General features: G+C 36.1%; 2 long non-coding RNA genes across 2 annotated transcripts in view; both read left to right on the plus strand.

Moving 5' to 3' along the window:
* Window positions 1-26,391, plus strand: part of LOC110257662 — a 37,418-nt gene extending 11,027 nt beyond the window's left edge. The window contains exon 3 of the long non-coding RNA XR_002340581.1: window positions 26,242-26,391. This is a non-coding gene — a long non-coding RNA (uncharacterized LOC110257662). The remainder of the gene's footprint in view (window positions 1-26,241) is intronic.
* Window positions 1-26,907, plus strand: part of LOC110257663 — a 412,314-nt gene that overhangs the window by 161,469 nt on the left and 223,938 nt on the right. The gene's annotated exons all lie outside the window — the stretch shown is intronic.

Below are 26,907 nucleotides of genomic sequence, written 5' to 3' on the forward strand. Positions count from 1 at the left end.
AGGACCTGGCACTGTCATTACTGAGGCTCAGGTCACTGCTGTGGTGTGGGTTCAGTCCCTGTCTGGGAACTTCCACATGCAGCGAGCACAACCAAAAAAAAAAAAAAATATATTCCTTTAACACCTGCTAATGAAATGCATTTGATATCATATTTATAGGGACTAACTTTTAATAGAATTAAAATACTATAAACTGTATTCAAGTGTCACTTAATGAAAATTACTGTACATGTTTGTTTAATGCAAGAAATATTACATAATTGTGCTCTCATATTTGAAACCTGCCCCATAAGTGAATCTGTCTGCCCTTGGTGGTCAGTTTTCTTCATACAGGATTGCTAAATCCCTAAATTCTGAAAAGTAGGGCAGCTGAGACATTGGGGAGGAAACACAGTCTTCATTTTTATGATATAGGATATTAACTCAAGCTCTACTATTCAGAGAGTTGTAGTATAGGAGAAAGATCATTGAACAAGGAAATCAGAGGCCAGGTGCTAGAACCAGTTGGCTTTATAAATCTCAGTAAATGACTTCACCTTTCACAGCATCATTATTCTTATCTGTAAAAAAAAAAAAAAAAAAAAAAAAAGGAAAAAGAAAAGAAAGAGGTAACTAACAGTGCCAAGACACTTAATATTATGTTTTCTTCCAATATACAAGGTTATTTTGAGGATCAGTTTGATAGTGGATGTAAAAGTGCTTTGTAATTTGTGAAATCACATGTATGGAATGATAATCTTTCTGTGGGATGAAGAGGTAGTTTTTCTCTAATAACTGCATGTATTTTTCAGATGATCAAAGGAAAGAGGCAACAGAAATGTAAATTGGCCATATTGCATTGTGTGGTCAGTCAAATCAAGCCCACAAAAACTTAAAATCATTTTTCAGATGATTGTATAACACTGAACTAATTAATTTTCCCATGAACTTATGCAAAGTTCTGTTTTGCCTAATTATATTTAAAAATATATCTGTTGATATTAGGCAGAACACTTTGAAAAATACATTAGCATTTGATACAGCAATATTTAAGAAGTAGAAATAAAATAAATGTAGATCACACATAAGGAAATTGGTACTTAAAATTCTAAGTACACCATTTTTCAAAACAAGTCTGAATCACATTAATACCTTGTATCAGGATAACATTTCATGGTTTTAAAAAAAATTTCCACTTGCATTACTCTGTTTGATTTTCACACTCAGCCTGTGTAGTTATTTATATTGGTTTACAGATGATGAAGTGGACTGCTGGTAAATGGCAGAACTGTACTGAAAATGTTTTTCTAGTCCCTAAATCATCATTGTAAGCCTTATTATTGATTTATCCAAGATGTATATATTGTATCATCTTATATGCCATCTTTTTCATATTTTAAGTAGAAATTTTCTTTGACTTAACTGATATTTTAGTATTGATTTTAAAGTTGTATTTCATTAATATGACAATATAAATGGCAACAATTTTACATATCTGGCTGTGTTACTGCTACCATGTGTTTGCCTGCTGTCTCTTCTGTTTTCAACATCACAATTTTTAAAAGGTAGCCACAGGCACTAAGTGAGTAGATACTTCAATCTGCAGGGATCCGAAGAAAAAGGGTGTGCACTTGAAGAAGTGGTTGGGGCAGAAAAGCCTACTGTGCATGTCTGTGTTTTCCTCTGCTCCACGAGGGGCAACAGACCAGTGCTTCAGAGTAGGGGGCTTTCTTCCTGGCTCGATTAAAAATGCACGCATCCACACAAGTAAAAGGGGATGAGGTTGGGAAGGAAGCATTCCAGAAGTTCTAAATGTCTTGACACTTTCTGTTCGCATAAACAGAGACAGTGTGCACTGGCAAGCATGCTCCATTGAGAGCCACTGGCTCCACTTTGTCAAGTCAGGCAGGTCACATCTCCTTTCCAGTCTGCACATGTGTGTCACATTTGCAATATAAGGCATCAGGCCTCTCGAGAGAACATCTAGGACTCTAAGTGTGTGTGTGGGGGGTGCCCTTGAACATCATCCTTCTAATTTAATATCATTCCTCTCCCTTTCTAACTTTCCTAATTCTGGCAGATTCATACACATCCTTTTAAGACACAACTTTACTCAAATGCAACTTCCCCTATACAATATCCCAGACCAAGAACAAGTTCCCATGAACTTCCACATTCAAATGCACTGACCTCTAGTGTTACATGATAATGTATGCTATTCACTTATTTAAGAAGGCCATCTCTCCTCGCAAATTAAGATTTTCCTGATGGCAGGGGCCTGATCACATTTGGTCACTATATGCCCATTGCTGATATAGAACAGATACTGTTTAGATGGTAGGACGAAGCCAGTCTTCACTGGTGCACTGTCCCTGGGAGGATGGTCAGTATGTGCTAAAGGGTCTAACCTTGTGCTGAATGGAAAGGCCTGCAAGTCATTTGGTACTGTACATTCTCTTATACTCTTTCAAGGAATGATCAGGAGTTCCCTGGTGGCTCAGTGGGTTAACGGTCTGGCATTGTCACTGCTATGTTGTGAGTTTTTCCCTAGCCTGGGAACTTCTACATGCCATTGGTGTGGCAAAAAAAGAAAAAAAGAGAGAGAAAGAGCAGCAAAAAGGATATGGAGAGTTGTTCCCTTAATGTTAAAAATAAATGTGCCTGGTAACTGGGATGTAGACTCTCTTGTCCACAATGCATTTAGTCCCTTCATGCCAGTAAGATTCTGCCTCAGGCTTGAGAAAATGAAGAATTCATGCATTTATTGATGTAGCAGACATTGGGCATAAAAATCCCCATACTTTATTCCACAAAATGTACCCTCATAGTATATTAGCTAAAAATGACTGCATGTTAAGAAATTTATTCTTCAGGCTTTCCCTTTATTGATTTTAGAAACATTTTAACAGGTGAATCAAATTCATTGTTATTTCAAACTGAGTCTCCTTTCATCATTCCCACCATTTGGCCATATAGAAATCCCAGCAGACACACCATTTTCACTAGCCCTCAAGAGTATCTGAAAATCATACTGTATGAAATACCAGTTCATAGGGATGAATTTTGTCCGTACTTTGAAACTTTGTAAAGGAAACTTGTTTTCCTTTACACGAATGATATAGGCTCCAGAAAATTCATTGAGAAGATGCTTATTTCCTGGCTTTTTAATAGAACACATTTTCTTTCCTTTTGTTTATAAATCTTTCATCACCTTGTGAATCTTAATTGCCTGATGTTATAATTCAGAGGCGGACATATAATAGCAGGCTTTGTGACAGATAAGTGCACACTGAAATGGAGAAAAAGGAAGACAGAGCACTGAGAGAATGAATTTGAAAAGCCTTGGATAGCAGCTGCCTTGAAACCACACCTACACACTCAGGCCCAGCTCACACGGAGCCTAAATCATATACCAGTTGTATCCACATATTATACAGACATTTGTCTAAAGAAAAATGGCTAAGATCAGTTCCTCCACTGTTTGATTTATGGAGACTGAATTCACTGAAGCATAGACCAGTTTGGTAGAAAACCCAAAGTATGAATCTGGTTTAGGTTTGCAAATCAAAAATAGCATCAACTCATGCAAGTTATGAGCAACTTCCTTTACCTACCCTAGGTCATACTTTAGGGGTATGTTTGATTCATATTTGCCTTCTCCATTTGCGGGTGCTTATAGTCGGGGAACAGACAGTGGGCAGGGCCTGGCAGGTGAAAGAGGGGGACAAGGAAGCCAAGTAGCTCTGGTCACAGTGACTGGTTTATAGGTAGGCAGATGGCCTAAAGGGGTCTCATTTATATGATGTAGCTTACTTCAGACCTTAACTCAGAGGTGACAAATTTCAGGAAAATAAGACCAAGTTTAGAACTGAATGAGTTCTTATGCTTCATAACCCCTACACCATACATCCAGAAATCTCTAAACCAAAAGACGTCTCATATCTTGCAAATTTAGTCACTGGCACTATTCAGGGGTCCACAACAATTCACAGGTTGTTAAAGTGCTTTCCACAAGGATCTATCTTAGGGAATGGTTTAAAACACACTACAAGGCACTTAATGTGCCTAAAAACTTTTACTGTTAGGGAAGGAAAGTGAATGCACATAAGCCAGGGTGTGCATAAATAGAACAATTCAAAAATAAATCACTATTTTGATATCTTTAATTTGTAAAAAAAAAATCTCCCCAAACATGGGAAAGTAACCAAATTACTTGTGATATTTGGGGGAGGGGGGAAGGAAAGATACAATTGGGAAGCTATTTGCTTTAACTTACACATCAGGGACAGCTTAAATTGTATAAGAAGATCAGATATGGAGTTGACTTGAAAACTAAGGTTTTAATTGAGGCAAAGCTATTGCTCTGAGTGATGAGCTCATATACGATTTTGTACTGAGCATCTTCTTAGACTCCTCTGGCTACTAAGAAATCTCAGTTACTGTTACTGCACCTGCCTCCTTTGTAGTCTCTTTCTGAAAGAAGTAATGTAGAGTAGAAGGAAGAGTATGGGATAAAGAAAAACACAAAAAGTGGACTTGGATACTAGTTCTGCAAATTATAGACACTGTAACCTTGGATAACCCATTTAATTTTTCTGCATCTCTGTGCTTGCATCTATAAAGTAGGACTAATGTTCATAAATCTCTCGGTCTGGTTTTTAGATGTAATAAAATATGAAATTTTTTATTGAAATATTACATACTTATTACATGATATCAATAATTTGGGACCTCTATTGATAAAAATGAGAATCATCCATTTGCATACCACCTTGAGATAATTGCTATTGATGTTAATGCCCTTTCCTCTCTTTTGATATATTTTTTTAATAAATTGAGATCATTCTAAATATACAGTTTTCTATTATTTGATTTAATGTATTATGATAATTTCCTTAGGACTTAAAACATTATTTCAAAACATAATTTTAATGGCTACATATTTATGGTATTAATATATTTAATATTTCGTTATTTAGGTCTTTTCTTTTTGTCATGCTACATAGCGGAAAACTTTTTATCTAAATCTTTCATTGAATTTGAGTTTATTTCTCGAGGCCAATTCCCAGAAGTGGGTCAAAGACTATGAACATTTTTTAAATGATCATGCATACTGCCAAACTGTCCACAAAAAGTTTAAACTACTTGATTCATCCACCAGGTCATTATGAGAGTATCTGTCTTAACAATGACTTGCTAACACTTTGCCCTTAAAATTTTCAAATTTTATTCAAGTGTTATTTTGCATATCTCTTGGCAAATCTTTGATGTGTAAAAGAAAACATTTTGAAAAGGGTCTTTGGAGGAGTAAAATGTTACATAAACATTATTCTCAGTGACTGCTGTCACCTCTGGGCTCAGAGGTGCTTGTCTATGCTGTGGGGCTTGTCTGTGTACCCTTGCTACAGCAGGAGGCATGTTGCAGAATTCTGATTCCTCAAGCCTTAGAATAGTAAGCATCAGGTTGACTTGCTGTGGATCTCTTACTTGATTACTGATCTATAAGAACTTGTTCGCTCTCTACTACAGCTCTCCAAGGCCCACACTTCACTTCCCTCACCACCCTGAAGGGGCATCCTACAAATATTACGAAGCTGCTATTATTGGGGCCAATTAAGTTTCATGAAGATATTAGAGATGTTACTTGTTCATTTGAGTGGTGGCTAAGGGCAAAACGAGATGAGGATAAGGGAGCTCAGTTCATATTCTTATTTCCCATGGGAAATCAGATTAAGTTTAATTTTGCTTACATGAATTATTTGAATGATTATATCGAAAACATAATTTTCAAATGTTAGATCCTATTTGCAGTAGAAAATCAAGACAAGAAGCAAATTAAGAATTATAGTATGGGAGTTCCCATCTTGGCTCAGTGGTTAATGAATTCGACTAGGAACCATGAGGTTGCAGGTTTGATCCCTGGCCTTGCTCAGTGAGTTAAGGATCTGGTGTTGCCATGAACTGTGGTGTAGGTTGCAGACGCAGCTCGGATCCCGTGTTGTTGTGGTGTAAGCCGGTGGCTACAGCTCCGATTCGACCCCTAGCCTGGGAACCTCCATATGCCGTGGGAGTGGCCCTCAAAAGGCAAAAAGACAAAAAAAAATAATTATAGTGTGACCTAGACAGTGCTGGTATGAAATCCAGGCCAATGTTGCCTCCATTCAAATACATCTATTCATGGAAATATCAGCCCAACCCACTTTTGCCTGAAGAAACAGCTAAGTGGACAAATTTGGCTGAAATTACACCATCTGGTTTGGTAGTTCTGGCTAAACCAGCCAGTAGGTCACACTGTATCCTATGTTTGATTCTTGATCCTTGTTTAGATCTTAGTTGGATGTTTGCTGCATATAGTTGGATATACTGATCCCCAGTTGCTATCCTTGATTTTCACCTTAAGATACCTATTTTTTTCCTGGACGACTATTGAGAGGTGTTTGCTGATACAGGATAACTAACTGCTTTAAACTTACTTTGTTACCCTTTCCGCTTAGATTTCCTACATCCCTGCCCCATCTCATGAAAATGTAGTTACAGCCTTATAATTTTCTTCTAGCAAGATAACACTGTTCAGATTAATTTCTACTGATCCTCACAAAGACTGTAAAGCAATTTTATTGCTCAAATGGAAGTGAATTCTAATTAATGTACCAATTTTCATTTTTGTGAGACCATAGGTACCCATGTAACACTAAACAACACCAGTGAACCAACATCAAAGCCATCCAAGAGAGCTCTGTGATTAACCTTCGGCGATTTTAATGCCCCTGTGGACACATTCAGACAATGGACAAAGCTTGGTTATGTGCCTGGCCCTTTCCACCATTCTGCACAATGCTTCTCTCCTTCCCTGTGAATGCAGTGCTCCCACAATCTCCTTTCCCTTCTGACTAGCAAATGCTCCTCTTAGCATAAGATCTCATTAACTTCCTCACAAGACCAGGTATAAGATATGATGAGGCTGAATATAGGCCTCTTCCCAAGGGAACTGGACTGTTACCAGCTGAAGCTACCTTTGCTTAAATCAGGATAATAAATGTCTAAAGTTCCATGATGGCAGACACTTGGCACTTAGGCCACCACTCTTTCCTCCCATATCCACAGCAGTCATCATGATTGATTGTAACACTCCTTACTGCTGAGTGTGAGGCATTCTCCTCAGAATCTTTCTTAACACCGTGCTTCAGGTAATGACTACTAACTAATCAGAATTGATGTTTAAACTGAAACATGTTGGCTACCTGTGGTTTTAATAGAATTTTTTTATGCTTTAGGAGGTAGAGCTGATAGAGGTATTTGGAAGCAGTCATTCCTTCTAAAATCCTACCCTGTAGATAGTTGTCCATTTTTCCATATATGTCCTCAGAAGAAGTCTTCATCTTTCTTTCGAGGTCTCTCAATTGCAGAATGGGATTTTGCATCAGATACACATGGGTTTAAATTTCAGCATTATAAGTTAATGTATGACCCTGGTAAAACTAGAATTTCTTTGAACCTTACTTTCTTAAAGGTGAAGTGAGACTAAGAATTTCTGCTTGATATGATTGTTAAATAGATTAAATGAGGTACTGTGAGTGAAGAGCTTTCTCATTGTCTGGTACTAAATTTATATGTCTTCAATTCCTAAACACTCCTCAAAAATAAGAAACTGTTGCATTTAACGTATTGGGAAAGGTGGGGAAAAATGGTATAAAGAAATGTACACTAGGGGAAAAAAACCCTTTTAACTCATTTAATCACTGAATCAGAGTCCCAGATCTAAAAGGAGCTAAGTGGCTCAGATTGGAGTGGCCAAGGTCCTGCTTCTGCTTGCTGTGTGCCCCACTGTTGTTTGATCACTTTCTTTGATCCAATTTTCTTTGTATTTCATTTCTCAAGTGGTACCACATTAAAGGGAAGACCTCCCTTACTCTTTCAACGTAAAATAGAATTAATCTAAATTTAGATTAACCCCAGATCATTCATCTGTCTAGATTTTCAGTCTATATGAAATAAGTTTCATCCTCAGCTTTTTATGTCAGATCTAAATTATAAAGTGGTCAAAAATGACTGAGCATCATTGGTACATGGATATTTTTCAACTTTTTTCACTATTCTTCTTCAAATAGGTTATGTTTGGAAGACACTGAACATCTTCAAAACCCACTGGTTTTATCATAACTCTTGCTTCCCTGACAAGCTGACTCACCAGGACCATGACATAAGTCACATAGAGTTTTCCAGTATTTTCCTGTTGCTGAAAAATCCTTTATATTTGCATAACATTCTATAATCCAGAAAGCACTGTCTTTCGCTATTCTTTTTGACTCTCATAGTAGTTCTATGAGGTACCCAGGGAAAGGATTGTCACCTTTTGGCATATAAAAGAAACTAAGCTCAAGCAAGGTTAAGTATTATGCTTAAGGTCAAAATGCTAACACACAGTAGAGCTCAGGGTAGAAACAAGTTCTATATGAGAGTTCAAACTGTAAGCACATCCCAATACATAAAACATACCCAGAGTACAATTTAATTCAACAGAACCAGTAAATATTACTCCATTTCCAGGTCAGAGGAACATCCAAATCTCCCCAAACTTAATTTATTTTTTATTCTGAGCAATGCGTTCTCTTTCTTACTTTCATCCCACGTTAAATCCATTCTGCCTTGGATCTCAAAGAAGTCTTTAATTGAAATAGGATCGAGTGCATTCCCTATTACACATTCAGAAAGGTCTGAAACATTCCAAATTTCTGTCAGCATACAATTTCTGGGACTGTAGGAAAACCTGCTGTATTGTACTTTGCTGAAATAAAGTGCTTAACCATCAAATGGTTTTGATTAATGCCATGGTCCCCTTTAGGTCAAGGTTATGGATTGGGATCTTGGACAAACAGCAAACTCCCACAAGCTATGAGATTTTATTTGGCTTATCAGAGTTCCATGAATAATGATTCACTACCAAGCTATGATCTCACAAAACTAGGAATGATTTTGAAAATGCATGTCCTCAAAAACTGAAACTAAAGGTATAAAAAATACTAGACGGCATATTGTGAAAAATGTGAGTGGGATGAGGCCAAGATGACAGATTGTATTGAAATATTTTTCTATTTTTCTGGTCTGTGGATTTGAGGAGGAAGAGAGATAGTAACTAACTTTGGGCTTTCTAAGTGTAAATGTGCATGTTTAAAAGGGCAAAACAAAACAAAAAAACCCCTACCACAACCATATCAGAAAAGCTAAGCATAATCACTACAGATGTAGGAATAGAATGGCTAACTTTAAAAGCAGTACAGAGGAAAATGCAAAAGTAAAGAAAATCTGATAAATTCAGTAGAAGACTGTAAAGAAGAAAGGAAATGGAAAAAAAAAAGTATAACAACCATAAAAATCAGAATAGCAGAAATGAGTTAATCTCATTAAATGCAAATGTTTCACTTACTACATGACAGATGAGAGGCATATTCATTTATGCTTTTCTAAAGAGATTCACTTAAGGCAAAAATCATACATGAAGTTTAAAAAGAGTAAAACATATTCCAAGCAATACATAGCCCGTGAAAGTAGTGTAACATTATTAATTTCAAAGAGAACAGATTTGAAGTCAAAGGCAATATGAATACACATGAACACTTCCAAAAATATGGCAGTTAGGAACTTTTATATACTTAGTAACAGAGATTTTAATTATATAAACTAATATTAGGATTATTAGGACCTGTAGTTTCAGCTCCAACATTTACAGAGCTTCAAAGTTGTCACTCCTTTTCTCTTGGAACTGGAAAAAAAATAAAAGCTGAGTAAACTGAAAAATCAATGATATTTTTACACCTATCAGAGAAGTTGAAGAGATTTCAACCACTACCCTGAAACATGGAGAGACAGGTAAATACAGAAGATTATAGCTGAGATGAGTTTGTCTGGATCAGAAGATACTGGAATCATAAACTGGTAGGAACAATTAAATGATAATATTGATGAGTCGCTGGAAGATATGTGTGGACAAGCATGAGAGAAACTCCTGGGGTCCAATCTTCCTAACACTTTCAAGAGCCTTCACTTCAGGAACCCCATCATGTTCTCATGATGGGAAAAAAAAAATTCCTCCGTGCTCTGGCACAGTGACAGGAAAAGTAAATACTTTGAAATATATCCAGAGTATCCAACATAACAAAGAAGAAAAGACTTTAACAGAGCCTTATCCAATTTGGGGGCAGGGCAATTAGCCAGTTCTAGGGCCCTGTAAACTTTCTAGAGAAAATAAAAGACTAGGAAACACTTCTAAAGGCCACAACTCAGGTATTCAGTCTCACTAAAGGATTGAAATTTAATCAAAACGTATAGATTGTTTGCCCTCTTGTACATCAACAGTGCTGTAGTATGAGAACAGTGACTTTGAGCTGAAAGATCTGTAAGGCTTAGACTCTGTGAAGGACTTCTTAGGAGAAACTGAAAAATGACAGAGGAGACCAAACTAAGTCAAATGGATATAATTAAAAGCTCTGGTACCTATTGCTATAACAAACATTAAACATAGCCCAAATCCAGCCAAGTTAACATAAAATTTCTTACTAAGATCATATTTATCTCAGTTCCTATTACCCAACACCTCTTATCTGGCTTTCAACAAAAATTACAAGGCATGTTACAATACACACACACACACACACACGAAAATACAGTTCAAGGAGACATAGCAAGCATCAGAATCAGACTCAGATATGACAGACATGTTGGAATTTCTAACAGGGACTTTAAAATAACTGATTAATATATTAAGGGTTATAATAGAAAAAAGGGATAATGTACAAGAATAGATGGGTAATACAAGCAGAGAAACTCTCAAAGTGAGCAATAACAAAGAATATCTTTGGCGGCCTTGACATAGACAAAAAAATAATCAGTGAGCTTGAAGAAACATCAGTTGAAACTTCCCAAACTGAAACACAAAGTGAAAAATAAATGAAAACAGACTATCCATCATCTATGGGGATAATTTCACCATGTAACATGGGTAATTGAACTACCATATGGAGAAGGAAGAGAGAAAAGAGTATAAAAATATAATATTTTATAATATTATTATAGCCAAAAATGTTCCAAAATTGATACCAAAACACAGATTCAAGAAGCTCAGAGAATACCAAGCAGAGTAAATATCAAATAATCTACACCTAGGCATATCATATTTAAACTGCAAGAAACCAAAGGCAAGGAGTTCCTGTCATGGCACAGTGGTTAACGAATCTGACTAGGAACCATGAGGTTGCAGGTTTGATCCCTGCCCTTGCTCAGTGGGTTAAGGATCCGGTGTTGCCCTGACCTGTGGTGTAGGTTGCAGACGTGGCTCGGATCCCATGTTGCTGTGGCTGTGGCGTAAGCCAGTGACTACAGCTCCGATTCAACCCCTAGCCTGGGAACCTCCATATGCTGCAGGAGGCAGCCCTAGAAAAGATAAAAAAAAAAAAAAAAGAAAGAAAAAAAGAAACCAAAGGCAAAAAGAAAAGTCTGAAAGAAGTCAAAAGGGTAAAAACACCTTATCTATAGAGGAGAAAGCATAAAAATGACAGAAACCATGCAAGCAAAAGGAGAGTGATGTAAGATATTTAAAGTGTTGGGAAAAAAAAACTCATAAATATAACCTAGAATTCCATTCACTGAAATTATCCTTAAAAAATGATGGAGAAGTAAACACTCCCTTATACGAAAAAAAACAGAATGAAACCAAACAAATCTGAGGAAACTGTTCTTCAATGGACTTGCCATAGACTTTTAAAAGAAATTCTTATGTGGAGAAGGAATAAATGAAAGTAAAATAAAATCATTTTCTTTACTCTTAATTACTGTAATAGATAACTGTTCAAAATAATAATGGTAACAAACCTATTGTATGATTGTAGCATGTAGGTAAGTAAAATGAATTTTATAAGGCGCAGGAGGGAAAAATTCACATTTCCTTTATGTTATCTGCACTACACATGGATCCATATAATGTATTTATGGTGTACTTAGTTGTAAATATATATTGCAAACTCTAGGGCAACCATTATGAAATATTTTTTTAAAGAAATGTAAATGATATGTCAATTATCACTTTAAATGTGAGTGGTCTAAGTACAGACTTTAAAAAACGGTGATTGTCAGAGTAGACTGAAGCAATAACAGCATTACCTTAAGTACATATTATCTACAAGAAACTGAATTTAAATATAAAGACAAAAATAGGTTAAATGTAAAAGGGTACCTAAAGATATACTATGCTTTCACTAATCAAAAGACAGCTGCGATAACTATATTAACTTCAGACAAAGCAGATTTCAGAACCAGGAAATTTATCAGGAAAAAAAGAGAAGCACTGCGTAATGATAAAGGATTCCATTCTCCAAGAAAATGTAACAATCCTTAATGTGCATGCATCTAACAAATAACAAAATACAAGGCAAAAACTGATAATTGATAAGTCAGGCAGAAAATCAGTAAGGGATATAATTTACCTGAACATCACTATTAAAAAACATGTCTAATTGATATTTATACAGTATTCAACAGCAGAATACACATTCTTCTCAAGCTCAAATGCTCACTCACTAAGACCATGTTCTGGGCCATAAAAGGCAGCTTAATGAATTTTGTTTAAAAAATCACACAAGACATGCTTTCAGACCCTATGGAATTAAACTAGAAATCAATAACTGAAACATAACTGAACAATTACAATATAATTAGAGGTGAAATAACACATGGGTCAAGGAAGCGTTTTCAAGAGAAATTTTTAAAATATTTTGAGCTAAGTAAAAGGCAACTTAGGAAAATTTGTGAGATATAAAGAAAGCAATGTATGCAGGGAAATATTAAATGCGTATGTTAGAAAAGACAAAAGATCTAAAATCTGAGTTTCCACTTTAGGAAACTAGAGAAAGATGAGCAATTAAAACGTAAAGCAGACAGGGAGTTCCCGTTGCAGCTCAGTGGTTAATAAATCTGACTAGGAACCATGAGGTTGCAGGTTTGATCCCTGGCCTTGCTCAGCGGATTAAGGATCTGGTGTTGGCATGAGCTGTGGTGTAGGTTGCAGATGCGACTCGGATCCCACATTGCTGTGGCTGTGGTGTAGGCTGGTGCCTAAGCTCTTTGATTGGACCCTTAGCCTGGGAACCTCCATATGCCGCGAGTGCGACCCTGGAAAAAGCAAAAAAAAAAAAAAAAAAAAAAGGCATAAAGCAGACAGAATAAAATAATAAAAATTAGGCAGAACTCAGTGAAATTGAAAAGCAGGAATACAAGAGAGAAAATCAACAAAAGTAAAAGCTTGTTCTTTGAAAATATTAGTAAAACCAATAAACCTGCAGCTAGGCTCACAAAAAAAAAAAAGGGCGAGAGATTATACAAATCATCACTAATCACTATAAGAAATGAAGGAGACTCATCATTATTTAGCCTTTGAAGATCAAAGAGATAATAAATATTATGAGCTCTATGGCCATGAATCTTATAACCTAGACGAAATGGACCAATTCATTGATAAACACAAATTACCAAACACACAAAAAGATAATCTAAATAGGTTTATACCTATTAAAGAAGTTAAATCTGTGATTAATAATGTTCTCAAAAAGTAAATGCCAGGCCCAGATAGTTGCACTGATGAATTTTACTAAATCTATAAGGAAGAAATAGCATCAGTTTTCTACAATCTCCCAAAAAAACACAAAACATATTTATTCTATGAGGTAAGAATTACTAACACTGAAACCAGATTAAAATATTACAAGAAAGAAGATCTACAAAGTATTATCTCTGATGAATATAAATGCAAAATATTCAATAAATTATTAGCAAATTGAATCCAACAATGCATAAAAGCAATTATATATTGTGACAAAGTGGTATCTATTCCAGTTGTACAAAGCTGGTTCAATATTCAAAAATGTAACCCCCCACATCAACAAGTTTTAAAAAAAAATATATGATCATATGAAATGATGTAGAAAAAAAGTTTGAAACAACTTTACACCCATTAATGATAAAAATTCTAAGATAAGTGTTCCCTGTTGGCTCAGCAGGTTAAGGATGTGGCATTGTCACTGCTGCGCTCTGGTCACTGCTGTGGTGTGTGTTTGATTCCTGGCCTGGGAACCTCCCCATGCTGTGGGTGCAGTCAAAAAAAAAAAAAAATTCTAAGATAAATAGGAATAGATGAAAACTTCTTCATCTTGAGAAGTAATGTCTATTAAAAAAACAAAAACTTACATGACAAAAATATATTTTGAACATGTGTAGCAATCAAGGTATTAATATTAAGTATATTGAAAACAGTCCTATAGATCACTAAAAAAAATAAAAATAGGTAATATAAATTGAATTCAGAGATGAGCCTATCTGATAGACAATCAATATTGAGAAAATGAAATTGCCCTATCCCACTGTAAATATGGGAATATTTTTAAAGTATTACCAAGGAAAGGCGAGCATATGGTGAAAAAAAGGAACTCTTATATAATCTCTCTGGGAATATAAAATTAGTACTACCACTTGGGAGAGCTAGTTGGAAAATATGTTAGTTTGAAAATATGTGTACTCTTAACACCCAGGAATTTTATTTTTAGGTATTATACTCTTGGGGACCTCTTGCACATGTTTACCAGAAGATATGTGTAAGAATGTTCACTGCAGTAATAATAATAGCATGAAGTGGTGTATATTTCAAACAGCAGACAAATGGACAAATATATTGTACATTTTTATAATGGGAGACTCTACAGGATTAAATATTAGTAATACACAATGGCATGGATAGGTTTCAAAAACATACTATAACTGAGTATAAAATAATATGAAAAATTCAAGCATTTATGGAACTCTTATACAGTATATACTAGCTCTACATGTAGTCAAAACTATGGTAGGATACACACAAAATTCATGGTAGTGACAGGAATATGTCTAGGAACTTTTTCTGTAATGTTCTATAATTTTTATAAAAAGAGAATTTGAAGCAATGAAAATCCAAAGTAAAAATAGGTTTGTGTTCTTAACAGTATTTCAGAGTACACTGAATCTATGAACTAAGAATAACCAACCATAAGGGGAAAATGTGAAATTAACAATTTTGCAGAAATGAAAATTCACAATTGTCAAATAAAAATATGCCATGGGGGAAGCATAAACCAGATTGATGCATAATCAAATCATTGAGGTAGAATACAAATTTGTTATATTTCACCAAAACTCTGAAGAATGAAGACATTAAAATAGTGAAATAACCTCTAAAAGACACAGAGAACAGATTGTGGAAATCCAAATTAAACGTAGTCTGAAAGAGGACTATGAACAGAAGGCAGAACAGATATTAAAATGATCAGTGAAATTAACAAAGTACTGAAGAAAATCTCCCTGAGGTGAAAAAGGTCCTATTACAATTAATAGAAGTGTGTACCATGTAATAGGCAAATAATGAAACCAAATTTTTTTCTGGAAAAATCCTTTATTTGGAAAGCTTTTTTTCTTTCTCCTAAACAAGCAGTTTAATAGAAGTTATGGCAAGTGATCAGATTCAGTTCTTTTTTTGTATTTTTTTTTACACTAGAGGCACTAGTCCTATAGAAGGCTGAGAAGAAACATTTTGTGAATGAAAAATTATATACAGAGCCAAGGTGACACTTATGAGCACTTAGCAGCAACAACACTTTCTCAGATACCCAAGGGTGCAAAAAGAATACCACCTACATAATTCCCAGAACTAGTCCTCCCCTCAAATTGCCAGAACTTAAAGATTTCCTCCAGTTTCCTCAGGAAATAAAGCAGACAATTCAAGATGAATTGTTCATAGAATAAAAGACCTGCTGTGAACACTAAAGCCAATTAAAATATAAGTAAATAATTTAAGTGTGGTAATAAAACCTAAAGCTATGCTAAAAATACCTCTTAGAAAATAGATTTTAGAAAATACTTCTGTAACAATATATTAATATAAAATTCCATAGTGAATAAACAAACTGCCAAGGATTTTTTCATCAGAATATGATAGATATGGCTTCATTGTTAAAATTATTATTACCAAATTTAAATATATATTTCAATATTACAGGTATCCCAAAACAGATGTATACCTTCCAAATAAACTAAGAAAAGCATTTGAGTTAGTAAAATAGAACAGGAAAAAATGTCAAGTACCTGATCTTTCTCTTAATATGGATAAATGCTGTGTTTCATGGGAAAACCATAAATAAAAGCCATAAGAGAGCATAAAGCATCAAACAGGATGAGAGAAGTAACATTAAAATGGATTTACTGGAGTTCCCGTTGTGGTGCAGTGGTTAACGAATCCGACTAGGAACCTTGAGGTCGCGGGTTCGGTCCCTGCCCTTGCTCAGTGGGTTAACGATCTGGCGTTGCCGTGAGCTGTGGTGTAGGTTGCAGACGCGGCTCGAATCCCGCGTTGCTGTGGCTCTGGCGTAGGCTGGCGGCTACAGCTCCAATTAGACCCCTAGCCTGGGAACTTCGATATGCGCGGGAGCGGCCCAAAGAAATAGCAAAAAGACAAAAAAAAAAAAAAATTAAAAAAAAATGGATTTACTGCTTCTAAGGAAAAAAATTCATTTTAGAGTGCAGAACAGGGAACCTTCTAGATCCCTGAATCAGTACACAGTGGATAACCACTCGATCAGGAACATCTGCACTGGATTTTTGCAAGAGCAAGTCTGTTACACTGATTTGTTATCATTGTCTCATCTAGTTTTCTAATAGATAAGCTGGTATGTTGAAGTGGAACTGGTATTTTGGACTGGTATGCTGAACTGGTGCGGCTATAACAAAAACTTACAATATGTGTCTTTGTTTTAACATTTGGGTGCCAGGTAGCAAGGTAACAGATAAAAGAGGTCAGAAAGATGACAGTTTATGGTATACAATGTAAACCTTAATAAAATTACCCACAGTAACTTGGAGTATAATCAGATGTGTACTAAACCAGCAATTCGACAGGGAAAAGTGGAATAAAACAGAAACTTGATAGTGTGTGCTAGTGCTTATTGCTTGCAAAAGCTTGGCAAGATAATATAACAAGGAAATGAATTCAGAATACAGTCCATTTGCAAACAGAAATGAAAGAAAATAGGAAGAGTTAAAGAATTGTGTGTTTTGAAGGTTTAGAAAAGGCCAAGTTTTCAGTGACACTTCTCAGTTGAATCAAGTGATTCAGGACAATGATCAAATTCAAGGTACAGTACCCACCTATTTTGACAGATAGCTCAAGATAGCTACTTTTAGGGAGTGTGTGTATTGGGTTTAAAGGATCCAAAAGAAAAATCAGACCTGAATTGAGAGAACTTGTAGTCCCAACTTTTCAGTGTCTCTAGTAAGTTGAGACGGCTGTGGAGTGTGGGCCTTTTGCCATGTGTTTCAGATATGACCAAGGAAGATAATGAAAAAGAACTTCCTGTAAGGCAGAGCGCAGGCTCAGCGGTAATTAACAAGAACTACCTCCCAGTGAGCAGAATTATGCCTTAATCAAGAGACTTCTCCCGCAGGATAGGGGGCCTTCATAAGACCTGATTTTCAGGATTTCAGCCTTGTTCTATCCTAGTGACTGATGGGCATATATCCCTTTATTCCTTTTATTGAATGGAAATTCCTTTCTTCCTACTTTGCTTGCTTGCTTCCCCTCCTCCCCCTGCCCCTAATATCCTTTTACTTGCTCCACTATCATATTTTGGATACATGTGGTGGTGATGGACAGATAACTCATCTTTAGTTCATAGGTCACCAAATGGAAAGCAATTGCATCTAATCCAATGGGAGAGTACTGGGCACAGCCCAGAGATTCTGAAATTTGAGCTGGATTCAGTATATGGGTGGGACATTGTCTTCATTAGAGGGGTATTGAGAAAAAAGTTAACATGTTAACTTCTCCCAGCAAGAGGAATGGAATGAAAGAAATGTTAGGATGTTACAGCAGAGGGAATAAATAATTAAATCTACCCATTGGGTAGAGGAAATTTCCAGCATTGAGTAAGACTGGCACTGCTCTCCATGTAATCTTACTCCTCTTGAAGTATACCTGATTTTTCTCTTAATATGAATGAATGCTGTGTTTCATGGGAAAAGTTATACTCATCATAGTAATTATGTTTTCTTTTTGCTTCTCTTGAATCTTGTTTCTAAGAATATCCTTTTTTTTTTTTTTTAATAGCTATACCCACAGTTTATGGAAGTTCCAGGCCAGGGATTGAATCTGAGCCACAGTTGTCACAACGCTGGATCCTTTAACCCACTGCACTGGGCTGGGAATCGAACCTGCACCCCTGAGCTGCTGCAGTTAGATTCTTAATCCACTGAACCATGGCGTAAACTCTAAAGAGTTCATTTTTTGGTAATCATTTTTTTTTCTATTTATATTCTCCACTTTCTATCTCCACGTAGTTCAATCTCTGGGCCTATAGTGATGTTAACCACATTGATAATTTATGACATATTCGGTAAGAAAACACATTGCAGGCACCTGAAGTGTCTTACCTTCTGCTGCTAAACAGAGTTTAACAGGTTAAATTTGTCAGCAGGCAGAGTTACCTCCTTCATGTATAAGAGATGAGACAAGGCGCTCATGCCATAGGCAGTGGAATGAAAATGTAATCTCTTGCAGCTCAGCTCCATGGATTCAAGTTTAGACTTCTAATATTACATTGAAGAACATGATACAAAAAATAAAAGACTTTCCTAACAAACATTTTGAGCAGCTCAACTTATAAAAATAAAAGACTTTCCTAACAAGAAACATTTTGAACAGTTCAATTGGTCAAAAGTACTAGAAAGTGAATGGTAAGTAAATGCCAAAGAAAGAAAATGTCTACAAATTATGGTTGTACTCCTGATGAAATCATGAATCCATATGTATGTGGCCAGCCTAAGTCGATCACTACTCCTTTGATTTGTGGTGGTTGACAGGATTCAGGCACTTAACTCACCAATTAAGACTGAGAGTTAAGGTCTTTCCCCTGATCTTACAAATCATTCAAATCATTCAAATTTTCACTAGTACCACCTCCTGCCATCAGCCCCAAGAATGGCATAGATTAATGTTGAAGGTTTTGGCTGGTCTTTAACTAGTGATTGCAGGAATGGGACAGAGAGGATATGGAAATTACAGTGAATTTCAGGAAAGGATGTTAAAATATTTTATTTAAAAGCCAAAAGTCCCCTGCTCTTCAGAATGTATTCCAAATATAAGATGTTATTATGACAATGAATTGAATTGACCATAGTAAACCATTTACAATGTGTTATTCGTATACAGTCGGGAAAGAGTTCTGAAATAGATGCAATTGATTTTATAAGCACTCATGGTAGAATAGTAAAGCCTTGCCTACCCAAGTAATCTCCTTACTAGCTATCATTTGGTTCAGATACCCTATTTCTTCATGATTGGCTGGTTATGTGTTTATAGGAATGTATTGTTTCTTCCAGGTTATCCAATGTGTTGGAATACAACTGTTCATAGAATTCTCTTATAATCCTTTTTCTGTCATATCAATTGCAATGTCCCCTCTTTGATTTCTGATTTTAGTTATGTGAGTCTTATTCTAGCTAAGAGTTTATCAATTTTGTTTATTAAAAAAAGTCACTCTTAGTTGCTCTTATTTTTCTAGCCTCCATTTCATTTACCTTGGCTCTAATCTTTGTTATTTCCTTCCCTCTGTTTGCTTTGGGTTCAGTTTGTTCTTCTTTTTCCAGTTTTTTTTTTCCAGTTTTTTTCCCTCTTAGCAACACTTTTGCTGCTTCTCATATTTTTTTTTATTATGTTGTGTTTCCATTTTCATTTATCTTGAGGTATTTTCAAATTTCCATTGTGAATTCTTCTTTGATTTACTGGTTGTTTAAAAGTTTGTTGCTTAATTTTCGTATTTGTAGATATTCCAGTTTTCCTTGTGCTATTGATTTCTAGTTTCATCCCACAGTGATCAAAAAGATACTTTCTACGTCTGCAGTCTTCATGTATTTTTTAAGATTTTTTTTTATGGCCTAATATATGTCTATTCTAGAGACTGTTCACATGCAGTTGAGAAGATTGTATATTTTGCTGTTGTTGGGCGGAATGGTCGCTACATGTCTGTTAGGTCCAGTGGTCTATCGTGTCATTGAAGGCTTCTATTTCCTTATTGGTCTTCTGTCTGGCTGTTCTATCCACTATGGAACATGAGCCGTTAAGTCTCTACTAATATTGTGTTGCTATATATTTATCCCTTCATATCTTTCAGTATGCTTCATATATTTAGGAATTTTGAGGTTTGGTGCATAAGTATTTATAATGACTATATCTTCTTGGTGAATCAATTCTTTTTATCATTATAGAAAGTCATTCTTTGTCTCCTGTGAAGATTTATTTTTAAAGTCTAGTTTGTCTGATATTAATATGACCATGCCTGCTCTATTTTGGTTACTATTTGCATGGAATATCCCTTTCTATCCTGTCATGTTCAGCCTGTGTGTATACTTGGATCTAAAGTGAGTATTGTATAGGCAGCATTTTGTTGGATCCTATTTTTTCATCCATTCAACCAGTCTATGTCTTTTGATTGTGCAGTTTAATCCATTTTCATTTAAAGTAATTAATGATAAGGAAGGACTTACATTGCCATTTTAAAGTGTTTTCTGCCTGTCTTGTAGCTTTTTTGTCACTCTTTTCCTCTCACTGCAGTCATTTGTATTTCATTGTTTTGTTTTATGGTAATTTGCTTAATTCCCTTCTCATTTCCTTTTGTATATATTCTTTAGATATTTTCTTTGTGGTTACCATTGCAATGACTTAAAACATCTTAAAGTATAGCATTCTATTTTAAACTGATAACTTTAATTATATGCAAAAACTCTAGTCCTTTTACAGCCTCCTCTAATGTATGTTAAGAACGTCACAAATTATTATATATGGTATACCCTTTAACATAAATTTATAGTTTTATTTTTTCATTTAAATTATGTGAATCAAAATTAAAACAGTAAAGGTTACTGTATTTGTCCATGTATTTACCTTTACTGGATAACTTTATTTTTATATAGTTTTGTGTTGCTATCTACTGACTATTCATTTCAATTTGAAGGTTTCTCCTTACCATTTTTTGGTAGGGCAAGTCTAGTGGTAATGAACTTCCTCTGTTTTTATTTATCTGGGAAATCTTAATTTCGTCTTCATTTTTTTTTGTCTTTATTTTTTAGGGCCACACCCATGGCATATGGAGGTTCCCAGGTTAGGGGTCAAATCAAGGCTGCAGCCACTGGCCTACACTACAGCCACAGCAATGCAGGATCCGAGCTGTCTGCAAACTATACCACATCTCACAACAATGCGGGATCCTTAACCCATTGAGCAAGGCCAGGGATCGAACCTGTGTCCTCATGAATACTAGTCAGATTTGTTTGTGCTGAGCCATGACAGGAACTCCTTGTCTTCACTTTTGAATGCGTTTTTCCAGATGCATTATTCCTGGTTGTTAGTTTTTTTTCTTTCAGCACTTTGAATATATCGTGTACCAACATATTCGTACCACTCCATTGTATTCCAGAAAGTTCTACTGAGAAGCACACTGATCACCTTATGGAACTTTTGTTGTATGGGCTTATCTCTTGCTGGTTTCAAGGTGCTCTTTGCTTTGAGTTCAGATAGTTTGATTATAAAGTTTCTTGATGTGGCTTTCTTTGAATTTATTTTAGTTGGAATTTTTTCAGATTCTCAAATCTGTATGTCCATTTCTTTCCTCAGATTTGGACAGTCTTCAGACATTATTTCTTCAAATAAGCTCTCTGCCCCTTTCATTTTCTCTTTTTCTGGGATTCTAATAATGCATATATTGATTGCTTGATAATATCACATAATTTCTTTATGCTATCTTCATTTTTCATTATTTTTTTGTTTTGCTTGTCTGACCGGATGGTTTCAATTGATCTACAAGTTTACTTGTTCTTCCTTCTGCCTGATGAATTCTGATGTTGAAATCCTCTAATGAATTTTCAGTTCAGTTATTGTATCTTTCAGCTCCAGAATTTCCATTTGGTTATTTTTATAGTGTTTTTCTTTTTGTTGATATTCTCATTTTGTTTATGCATCATTTTCCTGATTTCGTTTAGTTGTCTATGTTCTTTTTGTTCATTGAGCACCTCTTTATGACAATTATTTTACATTCTTTGTCAGGCAGCCCATAGATCTGCATTTCTTTAGGATCAGTTCTTGGAATTTTATTTTGTTATTTTGCATAGGCCATATTTTCCTGTGGGTTTTTTTTTTAATGCCTTGTAGTTTTTTGATGGGAATTTGGAATTAGAAAAAATAACCACCTCTCTCAGTCTTGGCCTACTGGCTTCAATGTGGGAAAGGACATTCACAAATCTGTCTGGCTAGGGGTTTTAGGCCCTCTTGAATTCTTCTTATGTCTTTCTTCCCCTGGTATCTGCCTGAAGAACTGTAGCTCTAATGTGTGGCAAACAGGTGAGTCAGAAACCAGTTGTCCCCCACTTTTTTCTTGTATTTTTAGGGCCACACCCATGGCATATGGAGGTTCTTAGGCTAGGGGTCTAATCAGAGCTACAGCTGCCAGCCTTTGCCACAGAAATGCAGGATCCTTAACCCCCTGAGCAAGGCCAGGGATTGAACCTTTGTCCTCATGGCTACTAGTCAGGTTTGTTAGCCACTGAGCCACGATGGGAACTCTCAGAAACCAGTCCCTTAAGCAACCCCCAAACAAGCCTGAATTCCGGACACATGGTACACTTTTTTGTTTGTTTCTCTCCTGGGGAGGAGCCTGGGTATGGAGGTTTTCCTTCTGGTTGCTCTGTTCTATCTTGCTTAGGAGATGGAGCATAAACAGCTGCACCAAAAGTCGTGATTTTTTTCCCTAATTGGTTTCACAATGGCCTTTGTGCTCTGGTTTCTCAGCTGTTCTCTAGTGTTTTCACAGAGGTATTCTGGTCCATATATTTTTGTTAACTTGGCGTCTGTATCCTTCTAGTCTGACATGTTGCTCTACTTAGCAGGGTTTTATTTTTTTTTTTATTTTTATTTTTTTTTATTATTTTCCCACTGTACAGCAAGGGGATCAGGTCATCCTTAGATGTATACATTGCAGTTACAGTTTTTTCCCCCACCCTTTCTTCTGTTGCGACATGAGTATCTAGACATAGTTCTCAATGCTACTCAGCAGGATCTCCTTATAAATCTATTCTAGGTTGTGTCTGATAAGCCCAAGCTCCCGATCCCTCCCACTCCCTCCCCCTCCCATCAGGCAACCACAAGTCTCTTCTCCAAGTCCATGATTTTCTTTCTGAGGAGATGTTCATTTGTGCTGGATATTAGATTCCAGTTATAAGTGATATCATGTGGTATTTGTCTTTGTCTTTCTGGCTCATTTCACTCAGTATGAGAGTCTCTAGTTCCATCCATGTTGCTGCAAATGGCATTATGTCATTCTTTTTTATGGCTGAGTAGTATTCCATTGTGTATATATACCACCTCTTCCGAATCCAATCCTCTGTCGATGGGCATTTAGGTTGTTTCCATGTCCTGGCTATTGTGAATAGGGCTGCAATGAACATGCGGGTGCATGTGTCTCTTTTAAGTAGAGCTTTGTCCGGATAGATGCCCAAGAGTGGGATTGCAGGGTCATATGGAAGTTCTATGTATAGATTTCTAAGGTATCTCCAAACTGTTCTCCATAGTGGCTGTACCAGTTTACATTCCCACCAACAGTGCAGGAGGGTTCCCTTTTCTCCACAGCCCCTCCAGCACTTGTTATTTGTGGATTTATTAATGATGGCCATTCTGACTGGTGTGAGGTGGTATCTCATGGTAGTTTTGATTTGCATTTCTCTTATAATCAGCGATGTTGAGCATTTTTTCATGTGTTTGTTGGCCATCTGTATATCTTCCTTGGAGAAATGTCTATTCATGTCTTTTGCCCATTTTTCCATTGATTGATTGGCTTTTTTGCTGTTGAGTTGTATAAGTTGCTTGTATATTCTAGAGATTAAGCCCTTGTCAGTTGCATCATTTGAAACTATTTTCTCCCATTCTGTAAGTTGTCTTTTTGTTTTCTTTTGGGTTTCCTTTGCTGTGCAAAAGCTTTTCAGTTTGATGAGGTCCCATGGGTTTATTTTTGCTCTAATTTCGATTGCTTTGGGAGACTGACCTGAGAAAATATTCATGATGTTGATGTCAGAGAGTGTTTTGCCTATGTTTTCTTCTAGGAGTTTGATGGTGTCCTGTCTTATATTTAAGTCTTTCAGCCATTTGGAGTTTATTTTTGTGCATGGTGTGAGGGTGTGTTCTAGTTTCATTGCTTTGCATGCAGCTGTCCAGGTTTCCCAGCAATGCTTGCTGAATAGACTTTCTTTTTCCCATTTGATGTTCTTGCTTCCCTTGTCAAAGATTAATTGACCGTAGGTGTCAGGGTTTATTTCCGGATTCTCTATTCTGTTCCATTGGTCTGTCTGTCTGTTTTGATACCAGTACCACACTGTTTTGATGACTGTGGCTTTGTAGTATTTCTTGAAGTCTGGGAGAGTTATGCCTCCTGCTTGGTTTTTGTTTCTCAGGATTGCTTCTTAGCAGGGTTTTACACTTGTTTTTTTTTTTTTTTATTCTTTTTTACTGCAGAGTCCACATTTCTATGTAGTATGTCACTGTCTCCTATGTGAGGTCTCCTTATGCTCATCTCTACTTCAAGCCCAAATTTACATTCCTGCTCTCTCACCCTAGTCACTCAAATGGGAATGTGTTATAGAAATTTAAATGATTTCACTGTCACAAAATTTGCCACAGGTGAGTCTTGTAAGTAATATTTCTAGTTAACAACACATAATTTCTAGGTGCTTATGTGTTATAAACTTTATTCAACAAATACTATTTGACATTTACTGTGATATATATGTTTAGGAAGAGAATAAATGAATAGTAACCTGGAGTGGCTTACAGGTTTGTGAGCTATGCTGTGCTTTCTATAGGGTACTATAACAGATAACTGGACAAATTGCTGGGGACCTTAGAAGAAAAAGTGATTTCATCTGCCTTGGAAATTAAGGAGTTCTTCACTCATGATGTTGAAATAGTTCTTAAAGGATAAATAGCAGTTGACTAAATGGTCAATAAGTTATGGCTATTTCTTGCAAGAGCAACATGGCTAAAGGTGGAGAGGGTTGAAAATAAATGGCGAGGCATTAATTGTAGAAGTGGGAAGAGAGGAAGAGCAAAGAGTGGATGTATTAGAGGATGGATTTTTTTTTTTATTTTTGAGAGTGGATTTTAAAGTCTAAGGGTAACCTATAGGTGGATCTCTTGCCTCAACTTGGTGGTGACCTTTCTGTGAAACAGAAGGCATTTTGTTAAAACCTTGGCATCTGAGACCCTGGAGTCCATACGAGGCACTACATAAACTCCATAGAGTTTTCCATGGGGTTTGTCTTGAACCCCCCAAATCTGATGTAGCAGGTCCCTAGATTAAGTAATTATATCTATCTGTTCTATAAAATTTGTGCTGATCTAACCAATAAAGTTCCCTATAGAACTAGGGATTTGGTCCCAAGGACAGGGCCAAGAAAAACCATCCTAAATGGAGGACTTCTTTAAGGTGATGGAGTCTCTAGGAGCCAAAATCATTTTTCATCACAATGGGATTTAATTATAGGGTTTGATCATATATCCCTAAAGTCCCAAATTATAAATTATGTGGCCTTAATCAAATTACTTAAGCTCTCTGAACCACAGCCTCTTCATCTCTAAAATGCAGACAATAACAGTATCCTAACACAGATGTAAGGATGAAATGAGATAATACATTAATGGGATTTTTATAATATGGTTTATAATATACAAAATAAAGTTTTTGCTGTCCCTACCCTAACCCATCCCACAGTGCATTATACTGAACCCGCTGATCTGTATTTCTTGACACTGAGTAATCTTCCTCTTCGCAGTTTCTATAAGCAACCCTGAAAATGTCTGCAATAATGGAAATCTGTCTTTGATGGCCCTGAGTACCTTTTAGTATGGATCTATGAAAAAATGACTGACTTAAGCTTTACTTAGTTGCCCAGATCTCATGGATCCTGCTGCCTCCCTTCCCCACATGATTGGCCATAGTTTGGCATTTGTGTCACCTTGAAATCCAAGTCTCTATCCATAAATTTCTGCTTTCCTGGGCCTCCCCTTAATGAGCAGATCAGGGAATATACTCACTTTGAATGTTAATCCTCAGATGAAACTTCCCTTTGTGTAATGATTTGATTTTTTTCTTTATCTAGAAAAAGTCACTTGCCATGGGTCCCCAAGGATGCTTCAATACCTCAGTCATTGTCTTTTCTAGCTTCTTACCTTTTTATGATGTGTGAGCTTCCACTGAACTATCTTTGAAATTCTACTTGTCAGGAAAACAGCCAAAATATTGAAACAGATGTCAAAAAGTATTTTCTCAACTTGGAATCATTAAATGGATCTCTATTCATAGATAATATTAAATATAATTACATGATGTAACTGAATTTTAAGTCTAATGTTTTCTTTCTAAAACATTTAAAACAGTGTTTTAACATGAGGGTTTCGTTGCCCCAGTGTGTCTCTTACCCGTGAATGACTTCTTTTTTGTCTTCAATTTCAGACTTCAAAGAAGTCTTTAACAATGGAAGCTCTCAAAAGATGGCAAAATTGTAGTCATCCTCTATTTCTCAACCCCTCCAAGCTAGAAGCAGTACTACTCATTTTGAGATCAGGAGTACCACCCTACCTGGCTTGGCTAATTTAGAGTTAATCCTGGCCAGAACTGGTATTAGATCTGTGAGCAGAACCCAATTCTTTTGGTGTGGAATTTGTCATGTTATCCAAGGCATAGCATGTGTTGATAAGCCCTGTAGCTATACATGTGCAGCCTTTTAGTCACAGGCTTTCCCTAGTGGTCTCTCCATAATTTGACT

The sequence above is a fragment of the Sus scrofa genome, chromosome X, assembly GCF_000003025.6.
Source record: "Sus scrofa isolate TJ Tabasco breed Duroc chromosome X, Sscrofa11.1, whole genome shotgun sequence".
Classification (NCBI taxonomy): Eukaryota; Metazoa; Chordata; class Mammalia; order Artiodactyla; family Suidae; genus Sus; species Sus scrofa.